A 27,954-nucleotide genomic window follows, 5' to 3' on the forward strand; every position below is an offset into this window, starting at 1 on the left:
TTAAAGGAGAATAAATTTTTAAATTTTAAGTTTTATTTGTTTGAAAAATATATAGTGAGCACCTACCATATGTTAGGCACAGTACTGGACACTAGTGATAAACTAAGGAGTAAGACAAAGTATTTGGTTCAAATAAGTTAAATTTTACTAGGGGAGACAGATAATAAGCAGTACATAATTTCAGGAAAAAATAAATACTATGAAAAATAATAAAGTGAGATAGGTAGAGTAAAGTTGGCAAGCTATTTCAGATGTGATGGTCAGTGTAAGTCTCCTGAAGAGGTGACATTTGAGGAGAAACCAGAATCAAGAGAGAAGCATGCTAAACCCTGGAGGAAGAGCATTCCAGTCATGGGTAACAAAAGGTCTTAAGGCCCTGAGGTGGGACTTAGCCTGGTGTGTACCACCAAAGAAGTACTTAATGAGCTTTGAAAGTCTTAAAATACTGAAAAACCAGACAGAGAGGGTTCCATTCAATCTACACATACTTGCCTTATACAACCTGTAGGGTTGGAAGACATGCCTACGAGGCGATTCGCAGTTTCAGATCTTAAGATGTTTTTGTGATACTCTTGATTTTAGTGAAACCATAAAAAGGAGTAAAATGCCTTCCGTCAAGTGGCACAGGACTATGTCTATTCTGATAAAACCTGAAGTTTAGTCCCTGAAGATGCTTTTGAAAGAGAATGCCACAAGACAGTTGAAGCACAGCACTAAGATCTCCAGGATGACTGTGAGGGCAGGAAGTAAAATGAAAGCACAGCACTGCAGGTGCTTTATTTTCACCTTTCTTCCACTTAGAAAGCAACTGTTCTCACAATTATCCTGTAGTGCCTCCTACCCTTTGGTTTAACTGGCCATGTAAAATGCATTGAGTATGAGGGCTATCTGTTGTAATGACATAATCTCTAATGTTATTCTGCCTATGGAAATCTCCGATTGTTCTGATAATGCTGACACTTCTTACATTATGACAACCATTCTTGAAGAGTTTTATGAAGATTAAAAAAATTAAACCACAGTGTTTGATATATTAGGGATTGCCGTCTCCCTCATGAAGCCCCTTAGCAAATAATTTTGTTAAAACACATATTCAGATCCTAATTTTGTTGTAATTTCAGAACATGTTTTTTTTTGAGACGGAGTCTTGCTCTGTTGTCAGGCTGGAGTGCAGTGGCATGATCTCGGCTCACTACAACCTCCCCCTCCTGGGTTCAAGCGATTCCCCTGCCTCAGCCTCCTGAGTAGCTGGGACTACAGGCACACGCCAACAAGCCCGGCTAATTTTTTGTATTTTAGTAGAGATGGGGTTTCACCCTGTTGGCCAGGATGGTCTTGATCTCCTGACCTCGTGATCTGCCCACCTTGGCCTCCCAAAGTGCTGGGATTACTGGTGCAAGCCACCACGCCTGGCCATAATTTCAGAATTATATATATTGAATGTCCATAGTGACAAACACCTATAAAAATAGAAAACCTTCCAGTATCATTTTTGGAACCTGAAAGATTGGGTTAGTCCTTTATTCTGTTTTGTTGTTAAAACATTGTTTTAAGCCTCAGATTTCAACCTAAATATATAGAATAGCAGAAAGGGGATGAAGTCTATTAGTGACATTGTAGTTGTAAAAGTGCAGTTTGAACCTTTGCTTTATTTATGCACATACTGTACTGTCGTTTGCTCTGTGCCTTTATAAAAGTGATAAAAAAAAGTATTTCTTCACTAGCTATTGCAGTCTTTTATAAAAGACTACCTTTGCTTGGGGCATGCTATATATTGCAGTGTGGAGTATTGGAGGCCATTATAAGAATGTTTGGAAATAGCTTGACCCCTGAAAGATATCTATAGACTCAAAAAAAAAAAAAAAAAAAAAAAACGCCGTAAGAAGTTATCTAAATTTCCCCGTAAGTCAGCATGATGAATAGTAAAAGCATGTAGATTCTGAAACAAAAATATAATTTTCTTACTCAAATTTTTGCACCTCCTCCACCAAATTGAAGGAAGGAAGGAAAGAAGAGAGAAACTAAGGGAGAGAAACATGAGAAAAGAAAATGAAGAAGGAAGGAAGGAAGGAAGGAAGGAAGGAAGGAAGGAAGGAAGGAAGGAAGGAAGGAAGGAGAAGAGAGAGAGGAAAAAGGAAAGAAGAAAGGAAGGAAGGAAGAAAGGAAGAATGGAAGGAAGGAAGGAGGAAAAGAAAGAAGAAAGGAAGGAAAGAAAGAAGGAAGAAAGGAAGGAAAGAAAGAAGGAAGAAAGGAAGGAAAGAGGAAAGGAAGGAAGGAATGAAGGAAGGAAGGAAGGAATGAAGGAAGGAAGGAAGGAAGAAAGGTGGGCAGGCAGGCAGGCAGCAGAAGGGAGAGAGGAAGAATTCTCTTGTCATGTGACATGCTCCTGTGAAATTTTTCAGGCATTTTCTGTTTTTTTAAAAAGTATTTTTTTCTCATCATGCAACCTTGAAAGTTGACTGGTTTACTGTCAGATGCATTAACTAAATGCAGTTTCTATTTTTAATAATGATAGCTCAAACTTCATATGAGATCAGACCAGCCATATAATGTAATTCAGTGTATGGTTTTCTTATGTACTTCAAATACCTGCGATATGTAGTTAATAGTACTTTGTTTAGATAAGTAGTAGGACATCACAACAGTGATGTTACAGTGGGCTGGTGTATGTCAGTAAAGTAGATTCCACTAAAAAATTGAAAATACAAGATATTTTGGTGTAATTTGTCTAAAAATATTCATGACAAAGAAGTCTGTTTTACTTTAATGTCCAAAGTGATAAGATGCTGATGTGTCTGAATGAAGGAAAAGGGTGTGAAGCAAAGACTGCACTTTCTAAGCTGAAGAATGCTTCTGCACTGCACGGGGCTCAAATACAACTTTATGGTAGGGAATGTGCACTTAAGATTAGACTAGTAGCTCCTAAATCATGATGTCCATGATTTCTTTCAACATCACACACACACACACACACACACACACACACACACACACACACACACACACACACAAGAATACACACACAAGTAGAAACTGCAGGTGCTTCCTTTTTATTGCACTATGTAAAGAGAAAATGTAAAATGGACAAGCTTTCGACAATCATGTTCTCTTCATCAAGCTGTTTTGTTATTTTAGTGAGTCCACTAAAAAGAATTATCGAGAGCTTCTTGTTTTTACTTCTTTGTGTAGTTGATGAATATGATTACCATTTTTACCTCCTGTATTTAAACCCCTCTGCCATAATCCCATATTCTGCCTAAAAGCCATGTCTGTGGGAGCTTGTTCCCTGCAATCGTTTTTAGGGATATAACTGCATTTAAGCAGGTGCAGTAAATGCAGTTTTGGCCATTTTTACTGTTGTATGCAAGTGAAAAATGCCTAATATAATTAAGCTGAGATTAATAGAGATTATTAGTAAAAATAAACTTGTTTTATGAATGAAGACCTCACACTAATTCAACATGGCCTTTCTTTGACAAATGCACTGTATTCACTTATGTAGCACAACATTGTATGCCTGAAAAGTGACTAAACATTTACAATGCTACCTTCCAGAATTTTCCATTAATCGTCTTCTAATTCTTTACCTGTGGCCAGCAAGAGGAATCCGATTTTATTTTTAAGTGGAACAAAGGGATTGGCCTGGCACCACAAGGGACACTGATTATCAGAAGCACAAGATATCTTTAGTTAATTTTGTTCCTGAATTGTTCTTTGTTCTTTTTCTCACTTTTAGAATTTAAAGCATCCTATTCAAAATGGCCACCATACAGGGGAGGTGGGAGAGAAGGAAAATAATAAAGAACAGTGGCAACTGAGTTGATTCCGTATAAATAAGCACATTTGCTGCATATCTGTTCTGCAGTTTTTATGTCCCACTGATGAGAGAACTGGTTTGAGATGTAAATTGCTTTCCTTTGATTGAACCAGGGAGGAGATGTCATGTAACTCATCTCATCAGCATAGAGCATTGTGTGCCTTTGGTGAATTATAGGATAACGGCGCTACTAAGAATTCCTTAACCTCTCTCCGCAGCCCTGTTCCACTGCTTAATAACCACCAAGGGGAAGTACTTCCCTACACTTCACCTGACTACCTTCTGTGGTTTTAGCTTATTTATTCATATCCTGTCCTTAAATATTTTGTAAAGGATCACTGGAAAGTGCCAGTGTTTTACCGTGCCGGATATACCCTGCACATTAAAATATAAAATTGTGAGGAGGTTTAATGTTTGTTTGTTTTAGGTAGAGAGCACTTAGAAGGTGGCTTTGGAAAGATGAGAAAGGTGATGAAGACGTGATCTCAAAGCAATATTTACCATAGTTTATCTCACCTGTCAAGATTTAGGATAAACCTGTAGAAGCAGCTATGCATGAAAATGGAGGATGGGGTAGGAGTAGAGGTAGAAGTGGGGGTAGGAACTCCCTGTGATATCCATGAGATTATGTGCTGTATGAGAAAAGAATCAGGAAGTGGAATGTGAAACAAAAGAACTGGAAATAGGCCTGCAATCAATCTAGCTTGGTATCTCAACAAACCAGTGACTTTTTTTTTAATATGTAAGAAATTCAGGGCAGATATTACAGCCAGCCCTATCATGACAGCACGGCCTTTTCTTCCTCCTCTTCTATTAAATCTACATTTTGAAGGTGGATGGTGCTGACTCATAAATTAAATTGGAGTAATACATACAGTGTATATATATTTCTGTCACTTTGTCTCAAATTAAACACGAACCTTCTCCCCTGACAAGATGATAGAAAAGTTAATTGCTCGCCCTGGCTTTAAATTGGAATTTGAATTTGCAAAATGCTAAAGGTTTATGAGATCTAAATCATGAGGAGCTTAAATTACATTCCTGTGATAAAATATTAATAAATCAATTAAAACATAAGCCGAGTATAATATTACTTTTTTTTTGTAAGAACCTTGAACACAATAATTCATTAGGGTGTAGTGCAGTAACAATTATTGTATCTTTTTTTAATTTTCTTTTTATTAGTTTTTTTTGATAAATACATCATCAGATAACATTCCACATGGTGGATTATCATTACCCCAATGCAGCTTCCAGAAATTCTGTTGTACCCCTAAACAAGAGCTCACAGGCTGAATTGTCTGCTCTTACTTATCCTTGTTAGCATCAGCTGCTTCTTTTACTGAGGGGATATTTGCCTCTTGGGAACATCTGTTCAATGCCAATTCTGCCATTTTGTGGTTTCTGAATCTCTCTTCTAAAAATGGGCATAATCATAATAATACTAACTCAGAACTGGCATGAAGATCAAATTAGATAATGTATGTGGAAATCATTTGTAGGTGGTAAAGGACCATCAAATGTTAATTATTATTATCATAGATTGGGGAATTTTTTATCTCTAGAAGGGCTCTTAGACATCACTTAGTAATCAACCCCCTCATTTTAAATCTGAAGGATCAGAGAGGTCCAGAGAGGTTAAGACACTTGTCTAATACCACACAGCCAGAAAGTGAAACTGCTGAAACTAAAATTAAGACTTTTAAATCCGACCTCAGGGTGTTTTTCACTCTCTATATCCTAACGCCTCCCTAAAATAATGCTAGGAAGGTCACGTTAAGTTTGGGTTATTTACTCTCTCCACATAACTTTCACTTTGAAGCTGGTATTTTTCTGTTGTTGTTGTTGTTTTGACTGACTGAACATTAGTTATTTTAGGGATAATTTTCTAAGGGGCCTGATGGCAAAAACACATATCCCCACAGCTGTCAGGAAGGGTTCATTTGGCTAAGGAGGCACTGCCTTCTCCTGCTGCTCCCCAAATGAAGACTCAGCAGTGTATCCTCCTCTCCTACCGGGTTCTGGAGGAGCCTCAGATGAGGAGAGATAGTAGCTTTCCTTTTTAAATACTTCTGTCATGTAATGACGGATGAGGATTCACCCACCACGAATTGTATCTCCTTTACCTCCTTCTTGCTCTCTGGCCCTAGTCTTTGGTTTACCTTCCCCTTTCTCCCAAGTTCCAGGAATTACTCGGACATTTTATTTATTTTGAACATAAAGAGAACCATCTCCATTAATACCTTTTCCAAAAAATAATAATTGGAAATGAATAGATGTTTCTTCCTTTCATGCTAGGAAAACGCTAGCTCAACAGAACGTCAGCAGATCAGAGAATAAGAGACTGTGTGCTAATCCTGTTTTTCCTGGTAACATGGGATATATCTGACAAGTTTTCATCATTCTATCTTTGTTTTCCCTTCCCAACAATAGAAATAACAAAATCAATCTATACTAGTAGTTTGAAGACCTCCATTAAATAATTATGAAAGGTTCACAAATGATAAAGAGTTATACAAATGCTATGTAATAGTAATCTGTGATCTTCTAGGAATAAGCTAAGGCAGAGTGGATAAGTTCTATGAGATTTATAACATTCACATAACACACACGTAATTATTGCTTGATAGTGATGTGGTTTTTACAGAATATTCGATGCATTATGACCAAAGAAGATATGGTCTCTGTTGTAAAGATTTAAGATTAGGATAAATTATTTTACAAGAGAAAAGAGAAGAAGTTTAGACAAAAGGAAGCTGATTGAAGCAGAGAACCTATTGGAACTATAAGATTAGTCAAGGAAATTAACAAAAAGTAGATTTTAAGGAAACTAGATTCTATGGTGACATTTAGAAAAAAAAGTGAAATTGTTCATTGAATAACATAATTATTGATCACAGTGCAGCAATATATCCATTGTCAAATGTCATAAAGCTTCAATTAAAAACACAGAAATAAGCAAAATATACTTTTAAGAAGGCAAATGAGATTTGATGAAATCCAAGAACTTTACATATTAGATAGCCCTGCAGGGTATCAGTGATTAAATTCATTTTATGGATAAGGAAACAGATTCAGGGACGTTAAATGATGAGCACAAAGACAGAGTCAGGATTCAAACCAGGTCTGTCTGATTCCAAAGCTGCTTTCTCTTTTCATTACTCTATGCAATCTTTTGCAGCCAATTTAAAGCCACAGAAAACATACCAAAGAAACAAAGACAAAAACTATACAAATGTACTGGAGAAGAGGAGGCAGGAAGACAAAAAGTGTTTTTTCTAGAGGCAGACTCACTGATGGCAATGAGAACTGAAATAGAAGTCAGTACCTTGGCTAAACAACTAGGAAAAAACACACAAAAGAATCATGAAAGTATTTATATAACTGCCCTGTGAGCCTCTATTATCTTTGATAGTAGTGTAATATTTTATTTGGATTATCTTTTATTATTAAGGCTCTTATCATTTTCTAGTTGTTAGTATACAAAGTATTTTGACACGTATTATGTCATTTTCCACTCGCAGAAAACATATTGCAAGAAAGGAAGTATTGCTATTCCCATTTTACAGATGGGAGAACTGAGGCTTGGATGGGCTAAATGATGTGTCGAAACTTTATTAATAATAAGTAACAGAAAGAACTTAAGAATCCGGAACTACTCACTCCAGTACATTTTTACCATATCAAGTCACTTATTTGTTTCAGAAAATGGGAAATCATTGTAAAGATTTTCATCTTAAAGTTTAAAAGAAAACTGCCTAAACAAGTAACTAGAAAATTTACTTACAACAAATGCCTCATTTTCCTATTACTTTTCTATTATAGAAAACAATGAAGCATTGCAGAAGCTAATTTTAAAGATTAAAGCAACTTAAACATAACTTTGTTACTCACATGAGGTCATGTTACAGATACTAATTGGGGTCCTCTAACTTCTTTTCCACATATACCATGTCATTTGTCATTCCACAATCAAAGTTTTAATTTATAACTTCATCTAGTAGTCTAAAGTTTAGTTTAGATTTTTTAAATCTCCTATTTAAATGCAAATATTCTTATGAGGGGAAATATAAATGGTTAATGAATGTGAATGCAGTAGTTGACACCTTACAACAGGACACCTTACAAGGGATTAGTCCAGGTTTAAGGACAAGGATGGGCAAGCACTTGATTGACAGAAAGACTGGAGAGGAGCTAATAAGTGAAGTTTTGTTTTTGCCAGTTAGGAGGCCATAGATGAAAAACTAAATGTAACACTGTCGCATATGTTCCTGTACAACAAACAATTAAATAAAAAACGAGATGCATATAAAAAAGCCTTTTCTTATAGAAGGCAGGCACAATCTCAAATAAGAAACCATGGGATACTATGAAATTTAGAACAGGGACAATGTAGAGAGTATTTTAAATATAGGCAGGAGGCAGAACATCCAAAAGTCGATGGAATGACCCTGAAGGACACATGCTCCAGTTACTTACATGCAACAGGAAAGTGTGAGGCTATAGGTGATCTGCAGAAGGGTTGCTAAGGCTTGTTCTACAACAGAGGATAACAGACGAGGTGGCAGTGAATGAGGAATGACACCAGCCAGCCACATGTGCCAAAAGCAGGATGCGTGGGTGGCAAGGTGGAGATGATAAACCACACCAGCTTTTGCCACTGTTGATCACCTTCAGGAGAAGATAAATAAGGAAATATTAGATCACGACTTGGAAAACGTGTAACAGACAGGACTTTGTGCAAGCCCTTTGGAACTCCCACTAATGTAAATGGGGAAGACAGGACACTGAGAACAGTAAGCAGATCCATATCTCCTGAACAATGTGCACAGTCAAGTTGGTGAGAAAGGTAAAACATCACAGGAAATATGGCACCAAAATGAAACTCCCTGAAGTCCTCAGTTTACTATGCCACCTGCTTTCCTACAGCAAACAGCCGACAGAATTAACTCAGTGAAAAATGAAAAATAATCAGAAAGGGACCTGCATTGGACCCATACTTAGCTATCAGCTAAGCAAAGCTAATAGCTTTAAACAAAAACAAAAGTAATACAAAGGAACCAGATCAAAACATATACCAGAAGAAGAATTATACAAGAAAATAATATCTATTTTCCATACTAGCAAATAAATAGAAGACATTGTGGCCTCTTTAAAATAAAAGGTCAAGGCCAGGCATGGTGGCTCACACCTGTAATCCCAGCAGTTTGGGAGGCTGCGGCGGGTGGATCACCTGAGGTCAGGGGTTCGAGACCAGCCTGGCCAACGTGGTGAAACCCCCTCTCTACTAAAAATACAAAAATTAGCCGGGCATGGTGGCAGGCGCCTGTAATCCCAGCCACTCGGGAGGCTGAGGCAGGAGAATCGCTTGAAGCTGGGAGGTGGAGGTTGCAGTGAGCCAAGATCATGCCACTGCACTCCAGCTAGAGTGACAGAGCAAGACTCTGTCTCAAAAAATAAAATAAAATAAAAGGTCAAAAACTAAATAAACAGGATCGAATAAGTGATAAGACAAATAAGGAGAAATAAAATTGTCTGTGAGAGAACAAGAAGGAAGTAGAAGAAAATAAAACTATAATGGGACCAAAAGCCATATAGGAAGCAAAAAGCTGGGAGAGGAAGGAGAAGAACTTCTACTGATATTACTAGAATTGTGAATAAGAAAAATCAAGCAAATAAAAATTTAAAAAACAGTTTTTACATGATATGAAAAAGTGATCATTTTGATTGGCAACTCATATCCCAGACAAAAATAGTATCTCCAAAAAATAAGAGCTCCTGCGAATTGATAAGAAAAAAGACCAGTAACTTTTTAAAATTAATTTTTTGCTTAAGTGGCATTAAAGAATTTACAGAAAATAACTATGTATAGATATAGATAAAACAGTGTTCAGAGGAATATCCATATCTTTAAACATGACTATTACAGGAAAGAAAATAATTATAAACGTATTACCATTCATCTCATGAAGTTGGTTAAAAGAACAAAAAACAAATCTGCAAAGTAGAAACAAGGAATTGATTAAAAAAAATAAAGTCAGAAGTTAAGGAATTAGAAAATAAAAAAGAGACACACTAATAAATCAGAATTGGTTTTTTCAAAGAGAATAACAGAACAATAAACAAACCAATATCACATGATTTAATTACTAAATGAGAAATCCCACAAATGCACAAAATTAGAAATACAATGGGGAAATAACCAGAGAAATGGAGGAAATTAAAATGATTATAATGAATACTTTATATATATATGTGAAAAATTTGAACATAAGGGATAAATTTTAAGTAAATATAATTTACAAGAAAAGACTCAAGAGAAATACAAAAGAAATGCAGAAGGTTTCTGGGCTACCACTAAAATAAATAAATAGTGTGTATATGTGTGTGTGTATACCTGTGTGTGTATTTGCTAAATGAATAAATCAGTCAACTTTGTAAAGAGACAATTTTATTTCTTCTTACCTCTTAAATGTGTTCCCAACTTTTTTCCATTAGCATTGAATGGTCAAGAAAACATCACACTAGAGCTTCTGTTCTTTCTTCCATGAGTAGATATCTTGTCTCGTTGATTTGCTTTACTGAGTCATGTGGAGCCAAGTAGAGATACAGGCTGACTCGGCATCCCTCACACAGATTTCTTCTGCCTTTAAGGGAGCCACCTAAGAGAGTTTGGGTAGACAGGATAATGAAAACAGCCTGGTTTCTGGGCTTGGTTCTTCTTATATTGCTTCCTTAAAATATGCAGCATTTACAGCCATTGCTTTGTGGCTTTATTTTTTTTTAATTTCTCAACTGAGACATTTGGACTAGATGAGTGGCTCATTTCTTTTCCCAGAAAAGTGTGCCTATCCACAAAATTTTGAGGCTACGTACACAGTCTTCCCAAACATCCTCTCTCCACCTGGAGCTTTAGGTCATGGGTTAGATCATTTTAAATTACTTCAGCTCTAACATTCTACAGCCTCAGGGAATATACAGTTTTAAATTGAACACAAGCCTCAGAAAGAATGATCATTATTACAAGAAGCAGAACACAGTGATTACACTTTGACTCTGGAGCCAGACCACCTTAGTTCAAATTTTAGCCCCTTTATTTACATAATGCAGGACCTTGGACAAGTTACTTAACCACTCTGTGCTTTAGTTTCCTCATCTGTAAAATGGAGAAAATAATAGTAATCACTGTAAATAGTAGTCACTAAAAAATAAAGGTTGTTATGAAGGTTAAATGGGTGTGTACATATTAAGCTCTTACAGCATACCTCTTAATGAATGTGAGCAATTACTGTGTTTCTTACTAGTTATGATGAAGTATCTCAGCACAGAGATGAACACACCACCTATCTCGCTGTGAACACACCATCTACTCGCTATGAAAAATCCTGTTTATATTTTGGTCATGGCTGAAATATCAACTTTTTCCATGTGAACCTATAATCGGGTCCATTATTCTGCCATAAAGTAGTAGTTATGAGTGTTGCTATATACAGGATGTTTTGGGAATGATTTCCTGATTTTGGCCAGGTCCAGTGGCTCACACCTGTAATCTCAGCACTTTGGGAGGCTGAGGCAGGTGGATCACTTGAGGTCAGGAATTCAACACCAGCCTGGCCAACATGGTGAAACCTCGTCTCTATTAAAAATACAAAAATTAGCCAGGTGTGGTGGCGGGCACCTGTAGTCCCAGCTACTCAGGAGGCTGAGGCAGGAAAACAGCTTGAATCCAGAAGGTGGAGGTTGCAGTGAGCCGAGATCGTGCCATTACACTCCAACCTGGGCAGCAGAGAAAGACTCGGTCTCAAAAAAAAAAAAAAAAAGATTTCCTGATTCTATTGCCTTAATTTGAGGCTGTTATTAAGCGTCTCTTATCAGATCCTCAGTAGTGGAGATGATTAAATTAAACTAGGGGTTAACTTGATCCAAGCTAGGCAATTATTTTTTCATATTTTCCTTGTTTTTGTAAAGTTTTTTTTGCTATGCATGTGTATATAATCTGTTGATTATATACACAGTTGACCTAGGGACAACTACTTTCTTTGAAAACCATAATAACATGGAAAGTATAAAATTATGTATTTACTTAACAATACAAAGCATATATCATTTTCCTTGAGTGGCAAAGTTGAGGAATTAATTAAAAACAAATAGTATTTTGATAATTTAGCATATAAATATCAACTGTCAATTAGAAAACAAAACACAAAACAATCACTGCATACGGTTTCAGGTAAGACTTATAGTTTGCTATGCCTTTATTCTCATTGGTAGAAAGCATTTTAATGATTTACTCATGGTCAGGGAGGAAGCGTATCCAAGGTACAACTAAATTTCAAAATATTGAACTAGCTTATATAGAGCCAATTTTATCTTGAATTTATAAACAGTTGTGTAGAATAGAGTCACATAAAGTATCAAAGATTGCCTTGGTTGTATATGGAAGATAAAAGCCAGGTTCTTACACTTAAAAGAAATGTTGATTTATGTTGAATTTCAAAAGAAATGATTAGATTATCCCTGTTGCCTAGTTAGCACAATTGTCTTAGTGCTCTGACCTTGGTTTGTTAAAAAAAAGAAAAAAGAAAACAGTGCTTTCCTAGGGAACCAGGGACTCTCTCAATACTTATCATGTTTATATTTTTACATGAAATTTAATATTTTGAAAATGTATGAACCCAACATGACTACTTTCTCTACAGGTTTTATGTTGGGCTGTTGCCATCTGTGGTTGTGAAGCCAAGTGTTCTGCTGTGGCAGAATAATCAAATCAAAGTTAATGGGGTGACCATCTAAGCAGGGCTCTTTGTCATTAAGGTCCACTCTTGTGATAGTAGCACATTATCCTGCTGATTGGATTTGTAGGAAGGCATCCACCTGTGGCCCACATTGGCAGAGAGGAGACTTACTGCAGAGGCAGCCCTGGCGAAGGAGAAGCAGGAGGTAGCCGCCGTGGGCAGCAGATTCTTTTGCTGAAAAGCCAAAGTGTGCAGGACAGCATAAGCAATATTAGTAGATGGGTGATTGACATAGTATTTGGTTGATTTAGGTCCCAAAGTAAAGTAACCAAAGGCAGAGGATTAGAAACTGTATCATTAGAGAGGAATGACTTGTCTTGAGCAGGGAAAAAGCAACTACATGTAGAGACACTGAGCCAGCTGATCAGACAAAATTTAAGCATGTGGGGCCCTTTACCTCCATCTCAGGAGTGATTTTTCTCTGTTTGGACGAGAGCTATTGTAAGAATTTCCATGTCTGTTGGGGGCACAGAGGTTCTCACAGACTATGGTAAACACGATTTGGCTCACACGCTCTCATAATCAGGCTGACTTGCACTGAAACAGAGAGTGCTCTATAGCGGTGCCAGGCCTCTAGCAGTACCAACTGTTAAATAATAAACAGGCCCTGTTTGTTGGCAGCCTCTTCCCCTCCTGCCAACATGGAGTGCCCATTTTCTGGGTTTACCTGCCCGCATGTGTTCAGACACTCAGAACAGTGTGTGTGTTGTGTGAGTTGGTGGTGGCATGGAGGCATCAGTCTACATCTAATCTGCTTAGTTTATTATTCTCCCAGGACCTCGGGGGAGCTAGCAAACACGCAGGGCTCTGGCAGCACGAACAATGGCTATGCTGTCATTCTAGATAATATTACAGGCTTTGCAGAGTGCATCAGCTAATTGTTTTTCTTATGTTCATTTTCACTTCTTTATATTCTCTCTCTTCCTTTGCATTGGTTTGTAGGAAGTGGGATTAGGAAGCATAAGAGTGGTTCTGTCAATTAGATGCATTACTTCCTGAAAGCTAGAAAGTATTTGGGTTGTTTGATTTTAATGCAGTATGTATATAGTTAATTCACATTGATAGTGAGCCACACATTCAGTCAATCAACAAGTACTTACTGAAGGCCCACAGGGTGCAAAGAACCCTGGACTAAATGCTTAAACTTGACTCCATGTGCTTTACTGTGTTATTGCACAAGTGCTGGAGTAAGGTTTGAGTTTTCCCAGATTCCAGGTACCGAATGACTACAGTAGATTATGAAAGAGCAGTTCAGGTGAGAGCCAAGCTAGAAACACACACATGCAAACCTCAGAAGAAAAAAGGATTCCCAAAAGTCCTCTATTTTGTCATGGAGACTTTTTTCTCCATTTCACTGGTCCCAAGAAAAGGCCCTTGATAATCTCAGTTTTATATTGCGTTTTTGGCCAAAGGAATTTCATATGTTTCACAGATGAAATAATTAAAAATAGACTCTCTTAATTCCTATAAACCCTCTTCATCCCCCACCCTCCCAGCAAAGCCCAGGATAAATAGGCCATGATACCATTTCCAGGAGGAGGCTTTTGGTTGATCAGTGTAAATGAGGCATATTCAAAGTTAGTAATCAGGGATATGTAGTGTTAGGTGGGGAGGGTAACTGTGAAGCATATAGTGTTTTTTTTTCTCATGAACCAATTCTAAAGGTAAGGTCCCAACTCTGAAGTAATGACAGTATCCCTGGAGTAACTTTCTTCCAAGGTGACCATTGTGAAAAATAGCCCTTGTTAGAAGTGTATAGATTTGCTTAAAAAATTAGTCCCATTCCTTTATAATCATGGCTCACACATGATGAAGCTATTAATTGGTTGGGGTACTAAAACCATTTGCTTGAGTGAAATGAAACTTCTCCTCTCTCAGATCACTAAATATACTTTAACTGTGGAGTAATCATTCCGTTTCTTGGACTAAGATATTTTTAGATCAAGAGTAAATATTTGAATTAAGAACTCTGGTGACAGCGCCGGGAGTGTTTCAGAAAGTTAGGATGGTAATCTCATATTCAGTCTAATTTTCCCTGAATTCATGCCTCAACAGTGTGTAATGAATACACTTATGGTGGAGTCATTTTCCTTTTATGAGAAATGCAAGGCCCCATCTTCTTATTATCTTTTAAGAAAGATTTGTCTGGTTTATAGTGTCAAAAGTGGTTTTAAAAATCCAGGCAGTATTGAATTCACACAGAATGGTTCAGAAAAGCCTGGTAGTAAAATTCATAGAGAAACAATTGTTGAAAATGCAACTATCATTGTGTAGCAAAATAATGAATTTGTATTCTCTACTAGTCTCCTGTTGGATCCATATCCCCTTGTCATTGAGTTCTCAAAGGTTTCATCCAAAAGAACTAGGCTCAGATTGATTACCCTTCATCCAAGCAATTTTGCCTATTTGCACTAGGCCTCCTCCTAACTAGCAGGTCTCAGTGCCCTCACCAGGACACTCCCTAGATTGGCTCTAGGAGAGCTCTCATTTCTCCCTATGTCAGGCTGCTTGCAGCTAGCATCAAACACAAGCTCACCTATGCTCTCGAGTTTTCAGCTTTTAGTCTGTTGTGGATGGAAAAGTAGATATCCAAACTCTTTAGAATTGTATCTAAAAAGAATAAAGAGCCTTTGAGTGAGGGCCTGAGGAGCAAGCTCTCTGAGGAGGAAAGCTCATCAATATGGTGAATTAGCTACTTGACCGCTTTGTCTTCAGTGTTCCAGTGAATTGTATTTTGATTTCATACACACGCATACAAACACACACACACACATTATATATGTATATGTAGGTGTGTATACAACCCTATTATACTCTCTATAATATGTATGTCTATAACATACATATCTCTTGTGTGTTTATCTAACCACCTATCTATATCTCTGGTAATTGTTATTGTTCCCAGTGATTTAGAGGTTAAATCTATGAAAATAAGCAGCAACTTTTGAGTACCTATTTAAGCACCCACATACCTGGAAGTCCTCAAGGTGCTTATAAATTTCCACTAAACTCTTAATTCATATGGTCAAGACAAGTGCAGTTGAGCACCAATGTAGCATATTACCTTATTACTCATTAGAAAATCACTGCCCAATTTAGTGTTTGGCATAACATAAGAATGTATTTGTTGTATATAATAGAAAATATGTATATAGTTACAATTGACATTGGTTGTTGGTAAAATGGGATTGCTGGAATAGCGCTTAAACAAAACAAATAGTACTGACCTATTAGAAAAATTAATTATGACAAGTTAATGGGTGCAGCACACCAACATGGCACATGTATACATATGTAACAAACCTACACATTGTGCACATGTACCCTAAAACTTAAAGTATAATAATAATAAAAAAAGAAAAATTAATTATGAAAGAAAAGTAATGGATTATAGTTGCAGATAATGGTTTTGGGGACACTGCTGGTTGAAATTCATCCTGAGGCTTATTTACAATTGGCACAATTAGAGCTTTTGAGAATTCAGCAGCCTTGATTTATTTGCAGGGGTTCATATAGAACTTGAGTCAGGCGCGAGGTGAGGCACAGAGGTGGGTAGGGGACTTACTGCTTTACATTTAAGTTCTATGGAATTTCACATTTCTATTTTGGGAAAGAAAGAATTGTCTCTAGAAAGAGAGCATCAGATTCTTTAACAAGATTTGATAAATTTGGGTCCTTGTATCGATCAAACTTCATACTAGATCAGATAACAAAAAATTGAATATGGCTTTGTACTAGAGGCTATTTTATTTTCTATGCTGCCAATGAACTAAGTTTCTATAATTTTGCTTTCACTACTTGAAATTTTAATTTATCCATCAGATGTTTATTGATACCTACTGTGTATTCAGTACTTTACTAGCCACTTGGGATCCATCAGTGAAAAGATAAGTAACTCATGTAGTATGTTAGGAGATGATTAGTGCGCAATTCATTTATGAATGACCCATGAAAGAATAAGTTGATAAATTAGACGAAAATTAAAAACTTCTGCTCTTTGAAAACATTATTAAGAAAATGAAAAGGTAAGCCACAGACTGTAAGAAAACATTTGCAAAGAATATATCTGATAAAGAACTTATATCCAGAAAATACAAAGAACTTCAAAAACTCAATAATATTCAACATATTATTTAAATGGGCAAAAGATTTGATTAGGCACTTCACCAAAAAAAAAAAAAAAGAAAAAATGGTATATGAGCACATGAAATGATGCTCAATATCAGTAGTTGTTAGGGGAAGGAAAATTAAAACCATGAGACACTATTACACATCCTTATAATGACTGACATTTAAAAGACTGAGCATAGCAAGATTTTTGAGGATATGGAGAAACTGGAAGCCTCATAAGTTGCTGGCAGTAAAGTAAAATGGTACAGCCACTTTGGAGACAGTCTGACAGTTTTTAAAAAGTTAAATGTATATTTACCATGTTATCCAGCCATTTCATGCCTACATGTTTACACAAGAGAAATGAAAGCTTTTTTTTTTTTTTTTTTTTCGAGACAGGGACTTGCTCTGTCAACCAGCCTGGAGTGCAATGGCATGATCATAGCTCACTGTAACCTCAAACTCCTGGGCTCAAGTGATCCTCCTGCCTCAGCCTTCCCAGTAGCTGGGACTGTGGGTATGCACCACCACTCTCAGCTAATATATATATATTTACTCCAGTAATTTTCTTATGCAACCATAGATCTATTTTCTGTCACTACACAGTAGCTTACATTTCCTAGAATTTTATAAAAATTGGAATTCTATTATAAAAATAGAATCTTCTGTACTTGTTTTGTCCTTCTTTCACTCAGTATATTAATTTTGAGATCCATTTATGTTGTAGCACGTATTAATAATTCACCATTTTTATTGCTGTGTAGTATTCCACTGTATAGATATACTATAATTTGTTTATCCATTCACTTAAGGATGGGCATTTAGACCATTTACAATTTTTAGCAATACAAATAAAGTAGCAATGAGCATCTGTGCACAAGTCTTTATAAAAATATGGCCATGCATGGTGGCTCACCCCTGTAATCCCAGCACTTTGGGAGGCAGAGTGGGATGGATCACCTGAGGTTAGGAGTTCAAGACTAGCCTGGCTAACACGGTGAAACCCTGTCTCTACTCAAAATACAAAAAAATTAGCCGGTGTGATGGCGGGCACCTTGAGTCCCAGCTACTCAGGAGGCTGAGGCAGGAGAATTGCTTGAACCTGGGAGGCAGAAGTTGCAGTGAGCCTAGATTGTGCCACAGCACTCCAGCCTGGGCAACAGAAAAAATATATATATATGTATATATACGTATATATATATATGTGTATATATATATACATATATATATGTATATATGTATACATATATATTGTATCATATATACACATATATATGTATATATTATATGGTGGCCATGGGGGTTTAGCCTGTAATCCAGTGTTTAGAGTAGGTGGAGGATCATTGAGGCCAGATTCGAGGCCAACCTGGGAACATGTGAAACACCATCTGTAAAATATATATATATATATATATTCAAGGTAGAATAAATAGATGCTTTGGAGCCAACTGACCAGAATGAAGACCTAGCCCCCCGTTTACTGGCTTGAAATCTTGGGCAGATTTGCGTAATTTTTCAGATGATTTTTCTCTACTGTATAATGGAGATAATATAACTTAGAGTCCTGAAAAATAAATAAGACAAGGTACTTAGAGTTCTTTCCTTGCCTTCAAATCTGGACTCAGGGGGAGATAGATTAAGGGCCTGCCTACGTGGTATGAGTTGAGATAGGTGAGAGTGATCTTCTCTCTTATACTTGGATAGTATTTGTATTAGTCTGTTTTCACACTGCTATAAAGAAGTACCTGAGACTGGGCAATTTATAAAGAAAAGAGGCTTAATTGACTCACAGTTCTGCACAGCTAGGGAGGCCTCAGGCCTCATGGCAGAAGGTGAAGGGGAAGCAAGGCACGTCTTACATGGTGGCAGGAGGACAGAAAAAGAGAGAGAGAGAAGAGAGAGACTGCCAAATACTTTTAAAGCATCAGATCTTTCAAGAACTCAGTCACTATCACCAGAAGAGCATGGGGAAAATTGCCCCCCCTGCTCCAATCACCTTCTACCAGGTCCCTGGGATTACAATTCAAGGTAAGATTTGGTTGGGGACACAGAGCCAAACCATATCAGTACTAGTGCAGGAATTCCACAGTTTGAGGAGATTCATTCTTTTTGGATCAAATGTTGCAAATTCTGGGATTTCTTTTTTGAAAAATACAAAAGGATGGCACACTAACCTATATGTTTCCATTACAATTTTCTAAATTCTTTGGTTGAATCAGTTTTTCTCCTTTCAATAGCGGCCAAGACAGTCAACTTCAACCATTTTTTAGGTCTTAGTTGAAATATTACTTACTCTGAGAAGTGTTCCTTAACCTCTTCAGTGTAGGTTAGGTATGCCCTTGGTGTCTTCTGGTTCCACACTCCTCTTTCTTAACTTTTAGTGCATTGGTTCTTATGTCTGCCATTCTACTACTGTGTAAGCTCCGTGAAGGTAGAGACTTGGTGCGGCTTGTTAATTTCCATATCCACAAATTATCTTAATAACTAATTATTGGGTAAATGAACAAAAATTTTTAAAGAAGGGGTAAGGTAGAGATGAGGGAGGTTGGAAGCTCTAAGAAACAGTTCTCCCACTCTCGAGGTTTGCCTCAGGTTAGCCCTTCTGTCCTTTCATCAGTTCCAGATGGAGAAAATTTTTAATATAATATAATGCAAAAAAACTTCACCCCACTAAAATGACACCTAGGCAACAGTCCAGGCTAACAACAAAGAAGAAGCTATAAGGAGCTAATCCTTGGGAGTAGAGTAATGGTATGGAAAGAAAACTAATGTGGAAATAAAGAGATCCATGACCTCAAGCCTAACCTCTTGAAACCTAGATTATTTTTATCTTCAAGAAGTCCTGTTGCCCACCCTGCTAATCTTATAATTTTGTTTGAGAGTCAAAAGAGAAGAGAAGTGTGAGCCCAGAATTGCTGTAGAAAGTAAGAACTTATGAAGGGGGTTGTATAAAGTCTCATTAGAGGCAGCCTTGCTAGTCTTACTTAACCTTTGAAGTACTAAAGTTGATGTTCTCTGAACTCTCTCTTAGGCTCTCTCCTCACTTTGAACAGTCCTCCCAGGCAATCTCATTTTCTCCCATAGGTTTCATTAGCATCTGCATCTGAATGACCACCACGTATTTCTCCAGCTCAGGCTTCTCTCTGAGCACTGCCTTCTAGAGCTCTTCTCTTGGATGACTCACAGACACCTCGTATTCAACATGTTCTAAACTCACCTCTTTGCCCCAAACATGCTGTCACCTCCAGTATTGCTACATAATTGCCGACATTAGAAACCTGACATTACCTTTTCCACATCCTCTACTGTTCGACATGCAGTCAATCACCTGGTAATTTTGATCTTCCTACTAAGAATGTCCTTAATCTGTTCAATCTTCTTCATATCAGAACTACTACTCTCATCCAGGGTACCATCTTATCTCACCTAAATTATTGCAATAGTATTCTGACTTCCTTAATATTAATCTTACAACCTGGCTCCTGTCTCATTTTCTAGACTGATTCATGCCCCTTTCCCCCTAGCATTCTATGCTCCAATCATACTAAACGTGTTTTCATGCCTTCCATGCACCATGCTCACTCTCGTTTCTGGTCTTTGCATATGTTCTACTCTTTGTTTTGAATACTCTTCGTTACTCTTTTCTTCCCCCATCTGCTCACCTCCACTGACATAAAACCAATCTTTCAAGTCTCTATTTAAAGCTTATTTTCTATGGAATGCCTTCCCTGATTCCCTAATTATAATTGCCTTACATTGCATTCCTGTAATGTGCACTTTATTATCATTAATTGTTTTGCCTAAATCATCCTTAAGATAGGGAGTAGTATGTCTTATTCAAGGCTGTGTCTTTAGTGCCTAACACAATGCCTGACATTGACTAGGCATTTAATAATGCTTGTTGAGTGAATGAATAAAAAATAAATTACAATAGCTACAAATGATATTATAGCTAATTTATTAAATATTTTACTTTTCAAAATTTTGTCGCTAGAAAATTAAGAAAGATCAGTTCTTGAAAATTTATTTTACTCTTGTTTATGCCTTTTGAATAGCTCTCACTAGAGCCTCAATTTAGTATTCAGGAGTTATTCCAGAATAAGAAATACCTAAACTGCATGATTCCTATATTCTTCCTCTATAAAATTATTGTGAGAACTACTTTTTTTGTCTGTTTTAATGTCAGGGATAGGAAGGTATCAATGGTGGGTATGGATTTGACTACTCTGTCCTAGAAATTCTTATTCCCTTGTCAATTTTCTGAGACCAACATTTAGGAGAATTCTATGATCACAATTTTGACTCTATATCTGACTTAAGCTCAAGCTAGACGCAAACATTTTCTACTAATACTCTGGCTTTTTCATTATTTCTCTATTACAAACTATGGAAGATATTATGGATGAGACAGTAAAAGAACAGTCTGAATATGGTTCCACTGACAACCAGGAAAGTTATTTGAAGTGACATGAATAGTCAGGTTGTAATAAAGGTTTGTTAAAACATTTGGTATTGTACAACTAGTTTCCACATTAATCAATCCCATATGCTCTAATTAATACCTTGCTAAAGTGTATGTTGATTTTCAAGGAAAACAACAGTTTTTAACGTCTGTAGACATGTTGCACATGCGTGAATTTATCATTAACAGGTTAATTGAGTACTGAATATTGAGCAGGAATAACATATCACACAGCGACCCTACAAGGGAGACTTACCATCATTTTTACTAAGGAAGAACCTGAAGATAGAGATATAAAGTAAGTTGTTCAAAGACACACAGTTAGTATAGAGAAACCCCAGGTCTAAACCTAAATCTGTCTCACTCAAAATGTTCTTTGTACTACATTTGCATTACCTCTCTGGAAAACATAATTACTTATTCTGGGTGTATTAATTTACTAGGGTTGCCATTAGAAATTAGCACAAACTTGATGGCCTAAAACAGCTTAAATTTATTCTTTCCCAGAATTGGAAGCCAGAAGTCTGAAATCAAGGTGTTGGCAGGGCTACACTTTCTCAGAAGACTCTAAGTAAGGGGGAATCATTGCTTGCTTTTCCAGCTTCTGGTGGCTCCAGAGGTTCCTTGGCTTGTGGCTATGTAACTCCAGTTTGTGCCTCTGTCTTCACATGACCTTCTGCTCTCTCTGTCTTCTCTTCTGTCTCTTATAAGAAAATGTTATTGGATTTACGGCTCCCCTGGGCAATCCAGGATTACCTCATCTAGAAATCCTTAACCTCATTAAATCTGCACAGATCCTTTTTCCAAATAAGGTCACATTCTCAGGTTTCAGGGGTTGGAATGTGGGCGTTTCTTTTGGAAGGTCACCATTAGATCCACCACACTGGATATTGCAGAAATTGTTTTGAGAGATTCCTCTGTTATAGATATATCTGAGATTTCCTTTCTTTCTCTCTCCCTTTCTTTCTCTCTCCCTTTCTTTCTTTCTCCCTTTCTTTCTTTCTTTCTTTCTTTCTTTCTTTCTTTCTTTCTTTCTTTCTTTCTTTCTCTCTCTCTCTCTCTCTCGTTCGTTTGTTCGTTTTGACACGCTCTCACTCTGTCACCCAGGCTGCAGGCTGCAGTGCAGTGGTGTGATCTCAGTTCACTGCAGCCTTGACCTCCTGTGCGCAAGTGATCCTCCCACTTCAGCCTCCCAAGTAGCTGGGACCATAGGCGCACACCAACACACTAAGCACGGTTTTGTATTTTTTGTCAAAATGGGGTTTTGGCACATTGCCAAAGCTGATCTCGGACTCTTGAGCTCAAACAATCTGCCCACTTTGGCCTCCCAAAGTGCTGAGATTATAGGCATGAGCCAGCAAGCCAAGCCTATCTTTGAACTATTTAATGGTCAAAGTTTTGCTAATGTATATACAGGGAGGAAAATGGCTGGTTCATGCTGATTCTCCATCAGGGCTATCAGTAAAAGAGTGAGTGACACTGTAATTAATAGAACAGGAATGATAACATCTTATAGGGGTGCTGTTCGTGCTTTTGGAATGGCTTCTTTAAATCTGGGATGCATCTGCCCCATTTGGCTGTAAATGGAACCATCAGTAAATAAGTTTAAAGGCATCCTTGTTTGCCTCTCTGATGGCAAACTCCAATCCATACATCCACTACCATCTATTGTGGTATATCTTCTATGAATTTCTCCAACTTCTTACTTAAGTTTTGCTACCTTCTGAGGCAGGCATTTAAAAAAAATATGGAATAGTGCTTTATTACCTGACCCTATTTGTACTTTTCTGAATATGAAGTTTGACCTCTAGTATTACTATTCTAGGATTTCATGAATAATTCTATGATTACCCTCTGCCTAAATTTCATAACCCCATTACATATTAGATCAGGGTTCAGTGCCCTGTCTTCTTTTAACTTTTCAGAGACTTTTGCCCCCAGTCACACTGTGGATCTTCCAGTTCCAGGGCTCTACACATCTCTCTCCATTTAGGCCCTCATGATTGTGGAGATTGCAAATGCATCATTATGTCCATTTGAAGATGTCAAAATTTTACATAAATATATGGAAAGCTTTCTAGCCTATTTTCAGTACACTTGATGAGTTCCAAAATTTTATTAGTCTTTTTGGTTACAGGCTCATATTTAAGCTAATATAATTAGGACACAATTGAAAGTGGTTCATAAATTTTTTTTTTAGTTAAACCTGATATATCAAATACTATCATCGTAAAAACATGATTTGTGTTATTTTCCCCAAAAATACTTCCCTTACATTTGTATTTATTAAGAATAAACAATAGCTAACATCTATCCACTGCCTTTGATTCGTGAGGCCCTCACGAATTGCCTCATTAGGTCTCTGACAGTATGGTACAACTACTGTTTATATTTTACAGATGAAGAAACTGAGGCTGTACTGCTACTTTCTGCTTATACATCCTAATGAAACCTTCCTACTGGGGTGATCTCTTTTGGTTTGAATGTCACTACTTGAGTGAGATTTTATTCACTTCTTTTTCTTGATCATTGGCAAAATGTCCAATGGAACTAACTCATGAGAGTCATTTTTTAAATTAATTTATTACTGAAAGCCAGAAATTATTCTGAACATTAAGAATGTACGGTAAGCAATTGTAATAGGCAGCTCTAAGATGGCCCCACATGATCTCTACATCCTCTATTTTCACCTGCTTGTCTAATTTCCTCTCCTTTAGAATTGGCTGGACTTAGTGACTCATTTCTAATAAAGGACAGAAGTGATAGGATGTCACTTCCAAGGTTAAGTTTTTAAAAAGCTTGTGGTTTTTCTCTTGAGTCCCTCTATCACTCTCTCCCAGATTGCTCTCCCTCAGAAAAAGCAAAGTCCAAGTCATGAAGTAGCCCTGTGTGAAGACCTTCACATGTGAAGACCTCCACATGGCAAGTGTCCTCCTCTTCAGTTGAGAGTTCAGATGAAAGCACAGCTCTAGCTGACAGTTTGATCCCAAACTCATGAGAAACTTTGACCCAGAGGCACCTACCTATACTGAGCCCAGATTCCTGACCCACAGAAACTGTGAAATGGTGTTTGCTTTTTTAAGTTACTAAGTTTGGGGGTAAGTTGTTATGCTGTAATAGATAACTAACACATCCAAGAACCTCATCCTCATAGAATTTATACTGTAATAGAGATTATGAACATACACGTACATGTGCATACTCACATACATACAGGATGTAAATAAGGAAGATACTAGTAATTAGTTCTAAGAGAAAAGCAAAGCAGGGTAGAATGAATTGGGGATGCTTTGGCTATCTTGACCACACAAGGAAAGACCTTTCTGTGGAGATAATATTTGAGCTACGAGTGAAGAAATCAGCCACGCAGAGAAGTAGGAACAGAGCAGTCTGGGCAGAGGCAATATAGCTAGACCAGGGCTAATAGGAATAAGATTGGCTTGTTTGAGAGACAGAATAGGCAAAGAAGCACGGTGAACAAAGGAAAAATGTTAGAAGATGAGAACAGAAAGATGGTCATGAACAGATAATGGAGAGACTTACTGGTCATGGTTTTGAATTTTAATTTCTGCTTATTGCACTGTATATAACTTGTAGAATTTTAGCAAGGGAATGATATCATCTTTCCTGCATTTCAAGAATTCTAGCTTCTGTTTAGGTAATGGATTATAAGGTGCAACAGTGGAAGCAGAGAAATCAATTAGGAGAACAGATAAGAGATAATTGTGATTTTTGTTGGTGATAGCAGAGATAGTGAGGAATGGTTGGGTCTTGGATGTACTTTTGTGTTTGGGTTAATGCGGCTTATGATGGATTAGATGTGGTGGGTGAGGCAAAAAGAGTTGCTGATGTTTGGCCTGATCAGCTGGCAGGGTAGATGGTGGCACCTTTCACTGAGACAAGAGAAGTACAGTTAGATTAGAGGAGGAAGTGGCAACATGGATAATATGGAATCCAGAGTTTTGTTTGGGGCATAAGTTAGTTTACAGTATGTAGAACTAACAAGAAAGGTGCTCATTATTGCTATTCTATGTTTTAAGCCAGTTCTTGCTTTGGAAAACCATTTTCAACATCTTGTAGGATCTTGTTTCCATATACTTCCATTTTTTTAAATCTTTGTGGTGGAACTTTTTCAGAGGCTATTTGAGAATTTGTAAGTAATATATACTGACTCCCACTTTTCAGTATAGCAAGTTAATCAGACAAAATGTCTCTTATAGAATGCTGGAAAATCCACTGAGGAAAAAAATCAGTGTAGTATTTTGATTATAATTTATTAAAACACAAATATCAAATACAAGGTAACCTTTGGCCTTTCCTTGAGTCAGACTTTGTTATAGCTTCTAATCATGTCTTGCCCTATTCATTAGTAGCTCATTCATTCCCTTATGCCACCTCACTAACCTTAAAATTTAAGTTTTAGCAGCTTTGCTGTAAGTCCTATAAGTGCAGCGGGGCATTTGAGTGGATCATTGTTTCCCTTCTTCTAGAAACTCTGTAGTAAGAATAATTGTGGCTACATAGATGCATTTGTTCCCTAAGACAAAGTGATCAGAGAACTCCAGGGGAAATGCTATTAATACCAATATTGTTTTGTAATGAAAGGGTTAACAGCTGTCAAACTCAATGTCTTAAAGATTTTAGAAAAAAGAAAAAAAATGTCATCTAGGCTGGGCAAACATCAGTGCCTGGCATGAGGAATTAGCAAAAAGGTCTTTAGGTATCTATGGACTACCAAATATGCATGATTCTCTAGTCCACTAGAAAATTTAGAACTGATTCTCAGATACTAAAATATGAAACTGAGGGGCTTATACTTGATCTGCTAATTCTGAGCCAATGTATTGCGACTACTGTGCATTTTGAGATACTAGTATGAACTGGCATATTATAAAATTAAATTGTGTTGTATAGTTCATTGTATTGTTCCATCAGATTTTGATATCCTCACTTTAAATAATTCATGGGAAGAAATGATCACTTCATAATGCCACAAACTCACAGCAGGTGAAACTAATTTTACACAATATGAAAACAGATTTTATTTATTTAAAAGGAATATTAAAAAAAACACAACAACTTTTTTGACACCAGCTGCTGGGAAATAAATAGAATACTTTATGACAAAAAAAAAAATCCAAATCTATAAAAGCTCTTCCTGGGAGATCAAGTTGAGAATTGTAAAGATACATTTAAATGCCCTGGCCAATGCTATAAGCCTTGTTTTGAGGGAAAAAGAACTCTCCCATCTGCTTACTCTCTGTGGGGATAAAGCGATACTGGGAGAAACTTGACTTTACAAAAGCCCTCCTGAAACCTACGATATCATGCCAGTGAAGTGGCAAGCTTTAGGTGTCACTTCAGAGACTCCCTATTAGTATAAATAACATCAGTGGGTAAACAGTAGCTGGTGTCCTTAAATACAAAGTAGAAATTATTGTTTAGCTTTGTCCAAACCAGACCTTGATTAGAAGTGGAAAAGAGTATTTTGGGGTAACCACAACAACTTTCCTTTCACTGTGGCTTTAAGAATGGAATAAGAAAATACAGTGAAAATATAATGAAACTATTTTCTTTGGGAGAGTTTATTAGATGAATATTTTAATACAAATATAACATATTTTTAATACCAAAGATAAAAAAAAATCCGGGCTTTCTTTTCAATGTGATAACAGCTCCATATCTAACTCAATCAGACACTTGCTTCAGACAAAGAACGGGACTCCTGCCATGGGCGGGTCTGGGTTTAATCTCAGGAGCGTGAGGGTCCAGGCATCCACATAGTTTGCAGCCCTCTTCCCTGAGGCTTCAGGGAGAGAGAGAACAAGGGTGGAAAGAGGCAAGGATTTCAGGGAAGGAGCTAAGAGATGGATGGAAAAGAGAAAAAAGAACAGTCTAAAATAAAATATTTTAGCACCAAAGCAATGAAAATACATTCTGTGGATAATGTAAATGCTATTTATTGGATTTTTAGTTTTCAAAAATGTTTAACTTAAAAATTCTTGCTGACAGTGGGAATGTAAATCTAAGACTAAGAAGACTAACTTACCAGAAGAAGTTTATTATTGTCTGATAACAGCTGAATTCCGGTCTTCTTTGTGTACTGTAAAATGGGGCAGATTTGTATATCTATGGTGTCATAGGCACTGTTGGAAGGGCTTGTCTCTGGTTTTGTCATAAGTTTCCTACTTGAGCAGTTATAAGTCATCAATTAGAAATTCATTTTAGATTCTGAAGAGTTACAAATTTGGAAAGATCTAAGTTAGGCACTATTATTCTTTAACTTTTTAAGATATAAAATATTAATACAGTGTAGCAGAGATTTAAAATTTTTAATAGGTATTACCAAACTGTTTCATAGCATTGGTCTTTTCAGTAGCTATTTGTATTTTCTAAGGCAATAGCATATACACAGAAAATGAGTTTTCTTTGTCTTTACTATATCAGTGCAATTTAATACGTACGTTAGTGAGATTGCTTTGGGAAAAATAGAAAGAACATTGAGATTCTAAAACAGGATGTCTATGTTCAAAGTCTGGCTGAATTTCCCTTACTACTTATTGAACTTGTACAACTTATTTTAACCTTTCCTTGCCTTATTTTTAAAATTTTGCAAAATAGTGTTAATATTACCTATCTATAAGAGTCTCGGCCAGCTGCAGTGGCCCATGCCTGTGATCACAGTACTTGGGAGACCAAGGAGAGGATTGTGTGAGCTCAGAAGTTTAAGACCAGTCTGGCAACATAGTGAGAACCTGTGTCTAAAAAAA

The 27,954-nt window shown here is 36.9% G+C and overlaps 1 protein-coding gene and 1 pseudogene across 8 annotated transcripts in view; one reads left to right on the forward strand and one right to left on the reverse strand.

The window, feature by feature from the left end:
- LOC116467418 (Y-box-binding protein 1-like) overlaps nt 1–20,038 on the reverse strand; it is an 87,449-nt pseudogene extending 67,411 nt beyond the window's left edge.
- ZBTB20 (zinc finger and BTB domain containing 20) overlaps nt 1–27,954 on the forward strand; it is a 787,576-nt gene that overhangs the window by 239,798 nt on the left and 519,824 nt on the right. The gene's annotated exons all lie outside the window — the stretch shown is intronic.

The sequence above is a fragment of the Hylobates moloch genome, unplaced genomic scaffold (assembly GCF_009828535.3).
Source record: "Hylobates moloch isolate HMO894 unplaced genomic scaffold, HMol_V3 SCAFFOLD_4, whole genome shotgun sequence".
NCBI classification, from domain to species: Eukaryota; Metazoa; Chordata; class Mammalia; order Primates; family Hylobatidae; genus Hylobates; species Hylobates moloch.